This window comes from Neolamprologus multifasciatus, chromosome 23 (assembly GCF_963576455.1).
Source record: "Neolamprologus multifasciatus chromosome 23, fNeoMul1.2, whole genome shotgun sequence".
Taxonomy (NCBI): domain Eukaryota; kingdom Metazoa; phylum Chordata; class Actinopteri; order Cichliformes; family Cichlidae; genus Neolamprologus; species Neolamprologus multifasciatus.
The window spans coordinates 26301182-26318840 of NC_140460.1; the positions used below are offsets into that span (position 1 = coordinate 26301182).

The 17659-nt window shown below is 41.7% G+C and overlaps 1 protein-coding gene across 2 annotated transcripts in view; it reads left to right on the top strand.

The window, feature by feature from the left end:
• The window catches only part of LOC146491686 (activin receptor type-2A), a 76922-nt gene that overhangs the window by 12861 nt on the left and 46402 nt on the right, over positions 1–17659 (top strand). The window lies entirely within an intron of this gene.

Below are 17659 nucleotides of genomic sequence, written 5' to 3' on the forward strand. Positions count from 1 at the left end.
GCTTAAAGAATTCATTCTTACACATCTGGATTTTTCTGGATTGCATCTGGATTTTTATACCTCAGATGTGTTTGAGAGAGGTTTCTGGCACTAATGTGCATGATTGGATGATGATTTATATAAAAGGTGAATTAAAACCAATAATAACAGGTGGTTAGTTTGTGATATTACTTATTACTCTGACCTAAACTTATTGCTCTTGTATTGAAGTTTGTGTCCAAGTGGCAGGCGGGTCATACGTTGGCCTTGACACTTGACACACTAGCAATTTATAGCCTATAGTCTGTGTCACTTTCTCTTGTATTTTGATTAAAGTGAAGATTTAATATTGGGTGGGCCCCTGGGATTTTCTTCTAGGATGGTCTGTACAGCACAGACAGTCATAATTCAGTCATATACCTGTATAACCATGCATGTGACAAATAAAGGATCTTGAATCTTCTAATCAGGTATTTCCATGAAAATACTCCCAAAGCCTCCAGCAGCACAGACACAGTGAAGAGGTCCAGTTCAGTTACTCAGATTAGCAGGGCTGATGCCGAGCAGCTCCAGCTGTCAATCAAAGGAGCCACACCCCTAAACTACAGTAGAGCATAAAGGTGGGGAAACTGCCCTTAGAGGAGGCTACAAATGTGTCTATTTCTGCTGTACAGTTGGCCATTTCCACATAGGAGACTATGGATTGACTCAACTTTCGAGCCTCGAGTGGCCACTAGAGGAACTGCAGTATTTCACACTTGGCTGTGGTTTCATTTCCGAATCTCCGAGGTTTTTTTTTTTTTTTGCATACAGCTCCATGTAACTGTTGTTTCTGAGACACTATTACGCCACGCGTACAACAGACGGCAGCGCCTTGCCTTTCTTGCTCCCTCCTCATTCGTACAGTGACTTGATGTGGACGAGCAAGCTTTAAAAACGAGATAGGCAACGGCGCCGCTCTGCAGAAAACGGGCAGTGACATGTTGGCACTATAGCCACTCAACTTAAGTGTCGCGCAGCCACTCTGTACTGCCACACTCTGCAAAAATGGAGCAAAGTGTCACATGTTCGTTATCAAAGGGTGTGGTTAAGGGTTTAAGGTTGCCTATTAACACACACACACACACACACACACGGCCAGCATTTAATCTTGTCCATTAGACTCTCCATCCATAGTTCAGACCTCCTGGTCAACTTGTGTTTTTCTGTGTGTGCGGCAGGGATTATTATGTTCATCAGTTGTGTGAAATTGTGTTTTAAAGTATATTTTGGCAGTAGAAGACGACCTGTGTGCGCGAGAGAGACAAAGAGAGGACAGATGATCACTCTCTAAATCTACATCTAAATCTAGTGAGGAGAAGCAGGGTGAGAGAGTTCAAGACTGGTTGCTAAATACTGCTGCTTTTTTCCCCCACCTTAGCTACAAGGCCTTTCAGCTCTTGTAGCCGATTGAAGAGGGATTTGTTCAGTCTTGAAACTCTCACTTTTTCCCCTCCCCCTGACAGGAAAGCTTTTTTTTTTCTTTCCTCAGCAGGGCTCTGCTTATCACTGACTCATCATGATTGGTATTGTAAACAAAACCATAAACCGCTGCAGATACATTATGGCTCTTCTCTGCATTGCTTACTGCACCTGTAATATAATCTCAATCAGAAAATACACGAGTGTTGGGGGGGGGTATTTTGGCCACGCTGCCTTGTGACCGCTGTGTCGTTAGTTTGCTTGAAATAGCGGCGAGTCAGGGAGGTCGTTGGTCAGTGGCGGGGGGTCGGTGGGTGCGTGGGGAAGCAGGGGGGTCAGTGACTCCAAACGTTTATTGGTCTGTCTTGTACAAATGCGAAGCTGGCGAGTGCAAACAGTGAACATAGCTAAGTGGCAGACATGTCTTGGTGGGCCATGTGAGGTGACTCAGAGCAAGGCGGTGCGGTAGTTATACGCACTAGCAGCACCAGCCACTGCCTGTGATCCAGCGTGGGCTAACCGTGTCTAGTTCCCCTGAACGGCCTTTATATGAGCCGTACCCACGCCGCCACAGCCCAGTTTGAAATGTGAGAGCCTTTTAATCACATCTGCAATCATCACACGAGCACAGAAGCATCTTCCGTGTGTCTACATTGAGTCATTTTGACCTTCTGATGAGTTTACTTACTGAAAAGCATTCTCTCAAAGCTTCTGCTTTAAGCTCTTTTCTACTAATGATGAGATAGAAGACAAGTTGAGGATAAGAAATAATACTAAAGAAGACCTTTTCAAATCATGTGCCTTTGTTATGTTGAGTTTCTTTTTAAAATGCAAATGTTTTCAGGGCAAAAAAAAAAAAAAAAACCTGGTTGAAAAAAATACTTTTTAACAGCATAATCTATTTGATTTTATTTCAGACTACTAAAATGTATCGTATTTTATTGGATTGAGATGTATAAAAGTTTAAAAGGGCACCGGGTCACAGTTGGGCTGGAGCTTATCCCAGCTATCACAGGGTTAGACAACCAGACGAGCATTCACATCACATAGATCACTAATTAACCTAACATCCATGTTCTTGGACTGTGGGAGGAAGCTGGGGTAGCTGGAGGAGATGTATAGAAAGACCTCAGCTAGCTGACGGATTCAACCCCACGACCTTCTTGCTGTGAGCCGACAGCAGTAACAACCGTGTGCCCAAAAGGCAGCCATGATGGCTCTCATTGAGGAGTATATCAAGCGGGGCGGCCACTTAACAGTGAGCCCTATGGAGAAAATGGAAAGAGAGGACAGTTTATATTCTTATTTATTAAAATATAAAAAATCTTTAAGAATTAAGAGTTTGAGTTGTTGTAAGTGACCTCTGCAGTACATTTGCGGCCCATACTTGGAGACTCCCTGCTCTGTATGTTACACATACAGAACCAGTACTTTGTTTTTGACTGACATTTACTTATCACAGTTACATCTTCTTACTGTTGGCAGAACAGTTTTAGGTATTTAACCGTTCAGAGCCGGACTGTATCAGTGATTTTAATGTCATTTATTACAGGGTGTGGCCAGCTCTTTTCCATATAGCAGTGTCCACACAAAAGGTCGGAGGCCAGTATGCTAATGCTACATCTTTGGGTTTTTTATGATGCATTCTGGGCCTTTTTGCCTTTTTACCTTTCTTATAAAGTATAGCACAGAGTGTAGACAAATTGGAGAGAGAGTGGTGGTGAATGAATCTGTGAACTTAAGGACTGCAGCCATCTGTAAACACCACAAGCCAAATTCACGGTATACCTGTTCTTATCTGTGTACTTGTTTGTTTGTTTTGTTATGTTATCCAACAACTGTACGTGCATGAAATAGTGATACAAAGACTAACTTTCAAACTATTTTCTAGTCACAGGTGATTTTGAATGTTTTCATGTGTATTTAAAAAAACATTTAGAGAGGAAGTTTGAACCCACATGTGGCGAAAGCATCCTGTTAACAGCTCTTCAGAGGTCTTACACTGGTGACATGTGGAGCCATGCTGACATTAAAGCATGCAAACATGCTCTGATAGTCATCAGACTAACTTGATGAGCTTGCAAAGGGCCATTTTACCCCATATAAGGTGTTGTTTTGACTCTTAAAAGTTTTTTAATTTTAATTTTTAAATACAGTCGTTTTATTTTTATCCTGCAACTTTTTTTTACCCCCAAAATTACTAAGACTACTAAGATGGAGCATATTTATATATAAAATATATCAATATATATATATGCGCATATATATGCGCATGTGTATATATATATATATATATATATATATATATATATATATATATATATATATATATGTGTGTGCGTATGTATATGAAACTAATAAAAACTAAACTGTATATAAATATACAGTTTATAAATATATAAATAAATAATACGTGCAATGGCTCTTCTGCCTCCTGCCTCTCCCCCCTCCTCTAGTCTTCGCTCATTGATTGCTTGTTTTATAGAAATGAATTGAAACGCCCGTGCTTGCAGGCTTGCCGATATTGCAGCATCACTGCAAACTCAATAAGCAGTTCAGCTTTAAGCCCAAGTGGCACTTAACATACCCTTCAAATAAATCCAAACATTTCAAGCACAGAGAGGGTGGGGGATCGGAGGGGAGCAGCAGGCTGGTGGGGTGAGGTGGGGACTTTGGCAGATCCTTCTGCAGAGAGATAACAAGGCACTTTTAAATTGCTCGTCCTGTAAAGAATGTACGGCACGCAGAGTCCGACCGCACAAGAGACACTGGGGCTGCCGCACTGGTATTTGCTCCTACAGCCTGCCACCACTCAAGGCTAAGGAGACCCAGGTGCTCCCCTGACCTGTCCGACGGCGGACTCCATCAGTGCTAATTGAGGCAGAGACTGCCGGGCTCGGGCATACCAGCGAGGATTAAAGGGATTGGATTCAGTTGCTGAGTGCGGTGGTTTTTAATGCCCTCCCCCTCCTCCCCAACCGTGGAAAGAGTGCGGTCTTTGTGACCGGCTCGCCCGAGCCAACCCAACCACCCCTGCCGTGTCACGACACCATCTGATTGAGCATTAACACAGGTCTCCAGCGAGATCTCTGTAAAATTACTGTCTACTGTAAAATAAATAAGTAAAAGAGCGGTTTTATGCACAGACCAGACATTCACCTCCCCATTTATTCAACCGCTGCCGCTCCTGCTGCTGCTGGAAATTAAATGAATGCAATTATATAACTTTCCTTCCCAGCTTCTCTAATTTGACATAATTTCACATGCAAAGAACAAAGCTCGTCATCTTTCCTGTCATTTCTGCAATTGTCACCTATTTGAGGTTAAAAATCAGCACAGGAAATCTCATGAAGCAGCTCCATTAGCAGTGGCTCATCACACTTTGTACAGTGTTTTTTTTATTTTTTTATAAATAAATAAATAAAACACTCTGCTGCCAGGGCTCTGAAATTGTGCATAATATCCATACTGTGAGGTGGTAACCTCACCGTGGGACGATGGTCTCCCATGCCGCCCCTGCTGCCTAATGCCTGTGATAGTGGAGCGGCTATAAATGGTGGAAAAAATCTTTATCCGAGCCGACCAGGAGCTGCCCCGGAGGCAGGCGGTGGGATGCATTTCTAACTGGCAGTGCCCACGTTTTTGGAGTCAGGGAGAAAGATGGGATGGTGGATATGGAGAAGTAGCACTACGTTTAGTTTGTTCAGGTACTTGTTTGTTTAGGGGGTTTTTTTTGTTTTTTTTTATTTTGCTCAGCAGATAAGGTCTCAGACTCAGGATTTTTGATGGCTCTACTTCCACCCCAAGACCACGGTTCAGCAACCTATCAAATCAAAGGAGCCATGAACTACTTGTTAAGTACAGCTGAGCCTACAAGGATCTTTACAAGTCTTTACTACATGCGACTACTCTGCAGTGGGCTGTTTATGATTATTAGGGACTTTGCATTTCCATTACTGTAATTTTAAGTTGTTTTAGTTACATTTTGGAAATAATATAATGATGATATAATAAAAATAATAACATTTGTTCAGGCAGAAAAAAGGAGGAAACCACAACATTTGGTCGAACTAACTGAGACTCTGTCAAACTCAGACTTGATATTTTCACTTTTAACTGCTACAGTTGCTTTGCATGATTCAAAGTTAAAAAATGATCCTTCTTTATCTCTGTGCAACTCCTGAGTGTAGCTCCTGCAACCCCTTTAAAGCAGTCTTTCCTCTTATTGGCTGCTCGTCATGAAAAGGTTTGAAAGTCAAGCAGGCGGGGCTTCATGGTCCCCCTCTCTGACCTCAGAGATCCGAGGGTAGAAAAAAAACTGTCTGAAACTGAGCTTGTTATTGTTGTTGTGTCCTCCATAGCCACTTATAGTGGTGCTTAACTGAGTTAGCACAGGTTTTATTTTTGTTTCATTTTGACTTTTTTTTTTTTTTTTTTTTTTAAATCAGTTTAGTTTTTATTAGTTTCAGTCTTACTTTTACTCTTTTTGATTATTATCTTAGTTTGGGTTAACTACAATGACCTTGGCACTTGAAAAAGAGTTGAAATTAGGAAACAATGCAATGAGTTTTAATTTTTTCTCAGTGAGTTGTGATGTTTTTTTAAGGCTGTTGCAGTATCTCTCTCTCCTTAATATGAGCTGGACTGATTACGTCACCTAAATGATGCCACCAACACCGACACGATGGTACACTCGTGCTTTCAAGTCCAGTCTCGCCCATCAAGTGGGCCACGTTCCAAAAACCGAGATATGGCGTTGTAACAGGAGATTGGAAAATAAGGGTCTTTTAATATAAAGTAGGTCAAATAGTCTGTGAAAAGTTCCCACTAGAGTCACCTGGATTTTTTAAACAATAACCTTAGTATATTTAATGAAATCATGCAAAATTTTACCTTCAAATAATGACTAGAGGTCCTGGAAGTACATGGGGCTGGTGAGTAGAAATTTTGTGCGTGTGCATTTTTGAGCCATCATAAATTCATTAGTACAGAGGGTTCTGTACTAATGAATTCTGTGTATCAGCCCATTAGTACAGAGGGCTGATACACACTTTTAAAAACACATTCAAGCTGTTTAACAACTGCAACTGAATCGGTTTTACACCCTCGCCATGTGCCACAATCTGACAGCAAATCGTCTCAGCATCATAGCTATACACTCACTCATTTTCCATGTGGACTTTTTTGTTTTTCCTCTATTAACGTAGTCATAACAGATACCTATTTGATAAAGTACCATCAGAGGAAGAGCTGCAGCTCAAAACAAGACCTGACGGCTTATAAAACCTTTTCTGCCTGAACCCAACGCGACCCCGAAGTCATGTCAATTCTGTTTATTTCTCTGTGTGCATGTCTAAACTGGACTGGCACTCGTTGTGCTCCCTGCTTATTTCACTGCTCTGCTGCACAACTTTGGAACTGCCTCTGCTCCACGTGCATGGCTTTTCGCGGCAGAGTGTTCAACACCGCTCACGATTAGAAGTTTTTCTCCGACATGTAAAAGCTGCATTTAGTCGTGTCTTGAGTCAGTTATCTTGGGAGGGAGAGGAGTGTCAGGTTGCATCAGGAGCAAAAAAAGAGCATTGCCGGGAAGCCAAGAGGCCAGTTCTGCAGACGGCGTTTTGACCTGTGGTCTCAGCCCAAACGTCTTTATTCAAAGCCCATCGCTCATGCTGAGTTTCTTTTTTCTTTTCTTTTTTTTTACATTGCGGGTCGGGCTGATTCCCACACAAACCAGCGCCCCAAACGCCCATACATCACCTCCAATCTATTTCATCTGGGCTGCGGACGCAGATGATAAGTTGATCCTTAGAACAAATTCCATCATAACGAACAATCCCCGCTGCTGGCAGGCACACAAAAAAAGCCTTGATGAATGAGTTGTTTACCTACTTCAGTGCACGCAGTGCTGAGCGCAGGCCCGGCCCGCCAAAATGCCACTTCATTATGAGGCTGCAGAGCAAGAGTGCAGCACAGCCTGCCCCTGTGACCAGGGCCTCGCACACAGGAAATTGGATATTAGTTCCTGTATTCCTCAACAACAGTCATCAGGCAGAAAACGCTCGGATGGGCTGTTCTTGAGTCTGAAATGTCACATTTAAACGCCGTTATTGTCCACTGATGACAAGCTCAGGTCCCAGGTTTCTTTGTTTTTTTTTGTTGTTTTTTGCCATATTTCTGCCCTCCACGACCCAGAGATTACACGTCCTCCGCCACGATATAGGTTGAATCATTGTGGTGTTAACACAACTGGCAGCGGCAAGGAGCCAAATATACATTTATTTTTATGAAGTAGTGGCATGTTTTCCAAACTGTGAGGCTGAAATTTGGCCCGTTTGGCAGATGTTGTTGTTGTTTTTCCCTTGCCTTTTTTCTTTAAACTGTAAGTGTTGCTCTTCAAACTCAGAGGGACAAAAAGGCCTCCTGCCACGCAAGCTCAAGGACTTTAAATTAATCAAACACTTCATGGGTTTCACCAGCCGGCAGAGAGAACAAAAAACCTCCGGGCGTTGGCTGGCTTCCTGCCAGAGTGGCTCAGTCGAAATTTCTCTAACATTTGGCAGGTGGTTGGTGGTCATTTCCCACCCAGCATACACCTCGCTGGCCTGGCGACTGATCGCACCAGAACCATCTCGCTTTGCTAATAAAGAGCCATGTGCCAGTTCTCGGGATCCTATGTATCCCTCTCTGGACATCTGGGGAGCCATTTGAGTAACAACGTGCAGTAAAAGGAGAGGAAATACAAGGTTAAAACCTTTTTAACGTGTTTCACAACTGTTCCTGTAAGAAGTTAATGCTCCGGAGGTTATGTTCTGAGCAACAGCAGCAGATCATTTCGAAGATCTGATCTGGGATATACTTTACAGTCTCATAAAGTATATCCCAATGCATCTGTAGATTCTGTCAAACAATTAAATAAAGTTGCATATCGTGGAGACCATAAGGTTGTCTAATTAGGAACTAAACCCTGTAGATGGGTCTTGACTGAAGCCTAACTAAACAGTAAAGCCCAAGTCATACAGGCCTAGAGACTGGTCAGCAACAAACTGCGTGTTCTGAGGAGTTTTTTAGTTTCCAACTGTTTGGCCAGTGCTTGCGGGAAGTACAACTGTCGATATGTGGAATTGGTTGCAAAGGTGGTATACTGGAGTTGTTGGGACCTTTCATTCACATAATAGGCAACCAATGACATAAACAATGGCACACCCAAAATCTTCTTGCTGTTGCTTTGGTCACTAGGACCTTATCAATCCCTGCAACCTCCAGCAACCACTCATCAACCACTTGAGGAACATACATTTTTCTCTAGTAAGAGGAGATTGCCAGGGGATCAGTGACCAGCTTTTTGAAGTAAAGAAACAGGGAGTTATGCTTGTAAAATAAGATCAAATTAGAGTGTAATTACTGCTCAGCCGTACATGACGGTATCTCAGTTTCTCACATTTGCATTGCTTCAGGCACAAAAGTGCATTTTATTGGATTCATTTTAATTCAGAACTAGATTGACTGAGTCATTAAAACTGGTCCATTTTACCATGTTGAACAGCCACCTGTGGAGCCTTTTCGTATAAATATGATTTACTTACACGTGGTTATATGTTTTCTCATTGCCTTCTGCATCTTCCTGCTGCAACTCTCAAACTCAATGTCTCTCATTTGTGTGCGCCTAAAGTGACCTTTTGGCCTCGTGACAAAAAAAAGATTGAATTCTCAATGCGGACTACAGATGATCAGTAATCTCCTCAAGTCGCAGCGTCTCTGCCAAGTTTGACATCTTTTCCATCCTCTTATTACGCTCTCTCTGTTTGCAGGGTTCTTTGCAGGAATATTTGCATCCTTAGTTTATTTCTCGCCAGTTTTATAGTTCTTTAATAACAGGGAGCTTAATTGCTGTGGGGATGGGATAAAATTTTGGAATAACCACTAGCAGCCAGCTGTAGCGAGGGGTGAGGAGAATAGCCCCCAGTGAATTGAGAAGTAGGTCGAGGTGTTTAGACATTTTACTGAAATGTCCGCTGCTAAAGTAGGTCACGGTTAACCTTGATAAATCTCTCGTACGGATGGAAGCGCCCGAGTAAAATCCACTGTGGTCACTTGTGCTCACAAAAAGAGAGGAGAGTGTGAAAGTAGGAAGGAAGTAGTGTTGTTTTTGTTTTCTTTTTTTTGATGGGGATGACCAATTAAACGTCACAAAAAGTGTTCCAAGGATGAGCTGATGCATGGACTCCATATGAAGTGTAAATGGATGCTTTTCTTTTCCTGTTTACCCCGCCGTGAGCTTACCTTCCAGCATAACCTCCCTGACAACCATTACTATCAATTAGCCAGGCATGTTGATTAAGGCTAAATAGCACACCGCTGCTTTTAGCTGCTTAATTTTCCCTCCTCTGTTCATTACTTTGCTTTTACTCTTTTTGTTTCCTGTGTTTTGGTTCATTTATCTCGACACCCTGACACTTTCATTTACTTTGTAATGAATTAAATATACGTTACCAGCGTCATCGCAAAGAAAGCAGCCTTGCATTAAGAGCGTCTGTAGTCCAACCGACCTCATCACGGGTAAACAAAGTGAGCCCGTGCCGCTTGTGTTTGACATTTCCACACGTGAGATATCTTTGAGCACGGCATCTCTTTATTGCCAGCATGTGTGTTTGTGGGTGGAAGCCCTATTATTGTATGTCCTTGCACAATCGCTCGGTGACATTATCCACTTTAGTGAACTCTGAGCTGCAACTTAGTCAGAAGATTGATTTCTCTGCTTTATATCCTTCACATCCGCCATGCTACCCAGCAGCTCTCTTGGCCACCTTTGGCGCACAGCGCTATAGGCAGCCGGCCTGTACTGTCACCTCATTTCAGAGGAGTGATTGATTTGAGCTCTTAACGGCTGTATTTACAACTCAGCGCTGTATTTGCAGTTCACATAGCTTGCAGCTCTTTGAGGCACACTGTAATACCTGAATGAAGCTGTTGACGTGTTTCATGGGAGCTAACATCTTAAGAAATAATTCATTTAAATCAGATCCGCCATGACCCCTCAGAATCAGATGAGTTCCTTTTTTGTTTTTAGACTAATTACTGTAGTATATTTAATGAAGTCATGCAAATTTTGCCTCTATACTAAGAATATTTTCTGGGTTACAGGCCTTTGAAGTACATACAGTTGAGTTGAAATTTGGTCCCTGTTAAATTTGAGCATTTTGAGCCCTCGTAACTTCATAGACACACAAATCAACTTTAAACTCATTCCAAGTTTGAGCAGCAGTATCAAAGGTTTAGTACTTTCTGCGCGAGTTTAATGTTGGTGATGTGGAAAAACAGAAGCACCCATTGGCACCACGGACGTGTGATCTGATCATTCACTCGAGAAAACCAAAAGTATATTTTTGGATTAACTAAAAAAAGTCACCATGTGGGATAGGTGGCTGCTCAAAATCAGCTGTACCATCTGAAAGGTCTCCATGTTTTGTTTTTGTTTTGTTTTGTTTTAACCTACATTGACACCAGGCTCATCATCTGGCTGGAAACAAAAGGAAAAAAAAAAAAAAAACACTGTAAGAAATCATGAGGTGAGGTGCTGATGTAGGTGCAGCACCCCAGTTTCAGTACATAAGCTTTTAACACCTCTACATCATATTTGTTTTTTATTTTTATTTTTTAAACCCTAACCATTTTATTTGCTTTTGTTTAAGAAAAACTGTCAGCAATAAGTTGCGTAAAAATACCAGATATAGCAAAAATATTACAAATGAAAACTCATATATGCAAATTGATATTTAATTTCTTTTCTTTCTTTTTTTAAAATTTGTCAAAGGTTAACTAAAACCACAAAATTTAAAAAAAAAAAAATTCTGGCAATCATTTTGTGGTTCAGGCTTCACGGTGGAAATTTTACCCCATTGTCCTTGGAAACTTGGAAAAGATTCACACTATGAAGGGAAAAGCTGGCATGACTACATATAACAAATCTTGAGTGTCCCTTTTTAAAAAATAAATAACAAAATCAAAAATAATGCTTTAAAATATATGAACAAAGTGTAATATTGATCATAATTAAAGCACTCAGATGCTGCCAGTAAACTTTCAATAAAGCCCTGTCCACATATAAGGCTATTTAAAATTACATTTGGAGCTCGGTTACTTGGGTTACACGAAGACCCTAACATATTGACCATCCCTATCAGTCAGCAGTATCCTTGAATCTCATTGGTATCCATTTAAGTAGCTCACCTCAAAAATGAGAGAAGTTGAACTCGGGATTCGCCCTTGTTGTGTCACTTGAAGACGCACAATATTGCCGTTTTTCTACCAATGCATTGTTAGCACAGTTCCAGTGTTATCCCCACTGGTTTAAGAACCACTTGTTGCATGGTGTTCCCAGTGGCCACCTTATAGATGAAAGTGCTCCAGTTTGAAACCGGACGCCCCAGTGCTGATCCCAAGCCCAGGAGCTTCCATAGCGAGTAAAAGTGTTCTATGACCACTTTTACCTTAGTTTTTGTGTTTATCCACTTGAACAGTCCCCGCTAACATACTGTCGCTGATGGAAAACTAGAGCTTAAGCTCTACCAAGAGTTTTTGTTCCAGCACATCAACACAAATAGACTGCTGACACTTTGGCTTTAGATACCGAACCTAGCGTAGCGTAGCAGATGTTACACCCTTATTATGCACTCTAAGCCCTTAAGGTTCGATATTCAGATTGACAGTGTAAAGAATAGATGGAAAGCAACACAGATTTGGTCAAAAAACAGTTGGTCTCACAGCTGGAGCAACATCAATATCATTTTAGCCATTTTCGAAAAAGATAAAGTCAAAACATGAGTTGTTTAAGCTTCTCTTTGCCATAAACGGCAAGATAGCGGATAGATTGGTGTTTGGTCTCACAAATTAACCTTATCTCAAACTTGTGAGCCATATATTTTTTACTCTTCTGGGCTTTATTTATCCAACTGGAGTGCACAAGTATGCAACAATGTTTGCTCTGTGCTGAACGCTTGTTTTATTAAGACTTCCTTGTAATGAAGTTGCTTATCAGGCCGCCTGCACTCACTGGAAACCATCCCATGCTTGATAGAAACTGCATTTTCCAAGCACCGCGACGTGACGTCCACGGGGGATCAGCGCTAGCACAGCTAATGCAGTCGCACCAGAAGTGGCTAATGAGCTAACCTTCCGCTTTACCTCGGCGTACCTCTCCATCATTAGCGCCTTCAGCTCCCACGAGAGGCCAGTGAGGGGAGCGGTGCATTCATCCCCATCTAGGAAGCAGAGAAATAATAGAAAGCAGGCGCCATACAGTGAACACTTAAACTGCTAAAGGGCTGATTGGAGTGGATAAGTGTAGCAAAACACCACCAGGGATTTTGCCACTCGTATTTAGACGCATGCGTAACATCATAGGTTATTCGAGGATAGGATCTTTCAGGGTAAGCATCACCTCGCCTTCCTTATCTGTCACTGCCTTCAGGGAATCCGTGCTTTGGAAAATCTGGTCTTCCCACCTTTATTTATTTATTTTTTTGGTTGGTTTTTGGTTCATCATTCTTCGCCGGTCAAAGAAAACAAATTTCCTTTCCTTTTTTTTTCTTTTCCCCTCAACCTCCAGATGTGGCTTGGAACCCAACTGCAACCAAACAACAACCTAAAGGCATGATGGGATGTCTGAAGGGAGTTTTTCTTTTGCTGTGTTTTATGCAAATGTATAATGGCTGTGACAGGAAAACCAGGCTTTTCAACAACTCTTTGTCACGTATAATCCCCACTGCAGATGTGAATGTTTTGCTGAAGGGTGTCTTGGCAGGAGTTTGTGTTTTCAGGGGGAAGAAAAAAAAAGTTGTTAATTTGGCCAACTCAAGCATCGACATTTACCACTCTTGTTTACCTTAATTTGGCACGATCGCTGCAGTCGAGTAGGTTTTTTTTTTCTATTATCTTGAAAAGGAGTGAAATGCACACAGATACAAACCTAGAAAGTTTTAAATGTGTTTATTTGTGGGAGGAGTTGGAGGGTTGGGAGGGAAAATGAAGACCACATAAACCACACGTCAGATGAGGTAATCTTCCCCGTGGCGTTATTTCTGCTATAATGCACGTTAGGGCAAATTCCTTTTTCCCCCCTGTACAGTCACATATCCGTGACTTTATTCCACTGTACTTTTTTCCTTTGCATCATTACACATTAGCATAGTGCATACTTATTTTTCCTGTGCTTGTGGGTTTTTTTTTTTTTTTTTGTTTTGTTTGTTTGGGGGGGGGGGGGGGGGTTAAGGCTGAAAGGCAGTACGCAGTCTACATCTTGGCATTTTCTCTGAATGTTCTGTTTTTTGTCAAAGCAACCTTTGAGAACAAACTGAGGTCAGGATACAGTAAAAGAGCTGCAGCAGTTCGCAGGAAACTAAATTCTGATGTTTGTGTTAATTGCTGTTGGAAGCAGCCACCAGACTCCATTGACAAAAACAGCAATTTTACTCCTAAAGACACATTTACAATAACGACTGTTTCTCTGGGTAAGCTGGGATAGTTTGGTTTCTTTGAAGTCGTTTCGTACAGGAACGCCTGTGGTTCATTGGTTGAAAGTAAAAAAAAAAAAAAAAAAAAAAAAAAAAAAACAATTTTAAGAAATCGCCCTGAGTTCAGGTGTGTGCTGTTTTTAGGCCATTTTCTCAGTTTTACTTTTCCACGGGGAGCTGAAGCCATTTTATTGCTCTCTGGGCTATATTAACAAAAGTAGTAATTTTACTATTAAGAACACAGGAGTCAATGGTCTACCGCTGCCTGTTTTCCTTGCACCATGGAATGATTAGAACAGTTTTAAAAGCCTAATTTGAAAGTGAACCCAACGCTAAATGAATAGTGGTGGACAGGCAACCATAGGCAAAATAAAAAAGGATATAGTTCTTTGTTATACTAACTGTCTGGTGCCGGAGGAACGGCACTGGACAACAAAGTTGACTTCACATGCACTGTCCCAAGCCATTTCTCCCAGTTGTGCAGCTTTTGCACCATCACGGCAAGGCCGAAGACATAACTGTACCATCATGTCATCAAATCAGAGACTCACAGATAGATGTTGCAACAATTTAAAAACATTGTTATTGTTGTTACAGTACTCATCTACCAATCAGCAGACTTGTGTTTAGATATCCATGTATGTCAAAGTATCCTTAAGCAAGATACTGGCCCTCGAGTTGCCTGGGATGCATCTGTCAGAGTGTGAGTGTGTGAATGTTAGGTTAAAATATAGGTTCTTGTATAAATAAGTGTGTGAATGGATGAATGAGGAGTGGAGTGGGGGCCATAAATGGAAACAATAGCCCACTATACAGAATAAATGCCTTATGTAACACAACATCAAACTAACATCCTCTAAGTCATGGAAACGTATTGATGTATCTTAAAGTCACTTATTGTTGGACTGTGCAGCTGGAGAATTGCTTTATATAATCCAACACCAACTTACACTGTATTGTCAAAAGTATTCACTTATCCATCCACATCAGTAGCTCCCAGAAGCTCAATGAATTGCAGCGTCGTACCGTGATAGGATGCCACATGTGAAAAAAGTCCAGTCATGAAATTTCTTCATTACTAGTGCAATAACAAAGCAACTCAGCCACAAAGTGGTAGGCCATGTAAAATCACAGAGCGGGGTCAGCAGGTGTTCTGGTCACCAACTCGATCACTGCGGATCTCCAAATTCATGCAGCCTTCAGATTAGCTTAGAACTGGTGTGTAGAGAGTTTCGTGGAATGTGTTTTCATGGCCGAGCAGCTGCAGCCTTACATCACCAAGCACAGCGCAATGCATCGGATGCAGTGGTGTAAAGCATGCTGCCACTGGACTGTAGAGCAGTGGAGACACATTCTCTGGAGTGATCAATCACACTTCTCCATCCGACATTCCAATGGACGGGTTCAGGTTTGGCAGTTGCCAGGGGAACGGTACTAAACGATATTGACTGCTTTGTGCAAAGTGTAAAGTTTGTTGGAGGGGGGATTGTGGTGTGGGGTTGTTTTTCAGCAGTTGGGCTCGGCCTCTTTAGTTTCAGTGAAAGCAACTCATGCACTAATGCTTCAGCATACCAAGACATTTTAGACAATTTTATGCTCCCAACTTTGTGGGAACAGTTTTGAGGATGGCCCCTTCCTGCTCCAACATGACTGCACACCAGTGCACAAAGCAAGGTCCATAAAGACATGGATGAGCGAGTTTGGTGTCGAAGAACTTGACTGGCCTGCACAGAGTCCTGACCTCAACCAGGTAGAACACCTTTGAGATGAATTAGAGTGGAGACTGTGAGCCAGGACTTCTCACCCAACAATGTCTGACCTCACAAATGCGCTTCTGGAAGAACGGTCACAGATTCTCATAAGCACCCTCCTAAACCTCGTCTTTGTGGAAAGCCTTCCCAAAAAGAATTGAATTGTACTTCTATGTAACTCATGGACAGGCATTAAAATTGCTTGCCGTAAAAGTTGCTGGTAACATTAGCTACCATATAGAAAAATACAGTTGTTTAGTTTTTTTTTTTTGAGAACCAATTATTTCAGCTTTGCTCATTCAGCAGCCCCAACTATTTTTCTCCTCTCACTCCCTCTTTACTTGAGCCATTTCCTCTCAATCACGCAGACAGCACTTCACAGTTGCACCTGTTGCTGTGAAATAGTTTGGGGCTTCATGGGAAATGGATTTGACGAGAGAGAAAATGCTGTCGGTGCTGCTAAGAGGCAGCGTGACCTCGCCTGCCAGTAAAGTAGCCATTCTCCTCTCACTTCCATCTGCAGCTGTTAATGTCGTTGAAAAGAGACCTGCGACGCTTCTGGGGGACCCGGCTGGCATTAACTGGCTTTACTTAAGCAGCCATTTTATTGAAAAATACATGATATTTCTAAAGTTAACCTCCATTACGCAAGCTAAGCTCTAATTTCTGAAAGCTACTGTGACTGCAGACACGGCCAGGACTCTTCTCCTCTGCGATGTGATTTCACTGGCAGAGGAGAGCGGATAATGATCCCATAAATTGGAACATTATTTTCTATTTGTCCGCTTTTTTCTTAAATTACAGTGTGCTTTTGAGACATTAAAAGCAGCAATAAACAAAAGGCAATTAGGTCAAGAGCGCAAATCCTGCAAGGGTGGAACAATTTAACAAAAACAAAAAACAGACAATTAAGAGTGAATTAAACAGGTACAAAGAGATAAATAACAAATCCTGTTTATTAAAAAATGTCCAGCTAACAGCCTCTACTTTAGTGGCTTTTCTCACTCTTCATCCGAAAGGCCACAAATCTTACTAATTGCACATTTAGCAGCAACAAAAAAGAAGCCACGTATCATTTGTATATCTGCTGAATGTTGACTCCAGAGTTGGATACCAGTGCCTCATTTTAATAGCTTTAATTGACTTATATAAACAGACTGAGGTAGCTCAGAGCCTTTTGACAGCGCACACCATTTCCATGTTTTTGAAATTGTATTTATCTGTTGTATTGTGGTCTGACAAAGATTTTCATCAATATGAATCCTATATATAAAAGCTTACAAGATTACCAATTGATTGAGGCAACACTGATTGCCTCAAGGTGCTTTACATTTTAAGGTGGAGACCCTCCAATAACACAGAGAAAACCCCAACAATCAGATGACCCCCTTTGAACAAGCACCTGGCAACAGTGGGAATGAAAAACTCCTTTTTAACAGGAAGAAACCATCAGCAAAACCAGGCTCAGGGAGGGGCAGCTATCTGCCACGACTGGCTGGGGGTGAGGAGGGGGACAGGACAAAGACACACTGTGAAAGAGAGCTAAAGCTTAATAATGACTAATGATTAAATGCAGAGTGGTGTATAAGTGCACACATACAACCTGATTAATAGACTTGCGAATGTTGTACCATGGAAACCTGGCTTTGTACAATCAGCGTCAAGTACTGTAGTACAAAGCAGCAGTATGGAGGCCTTGACACCCCTAATTTCTTTATATTTTGCTAGGAAAATACGAAATGGGTGCAAGCACATATGCAAAGATACAGGGAAACAGAGCATATAAGGCATATACACCTCTGCAAATATATTTGCAATCAGTGGCCGTTGGGTAACTCTAGCAAAGATTTTTGTTTTTTTGCTACATCTCGACAGCAAATAGCAGAAAGCTGGCTGTGGAAGGTAGAATTCAACAGAAATGCGTAAAACGAAAAGGAGATTTAGCATAAAGGAACT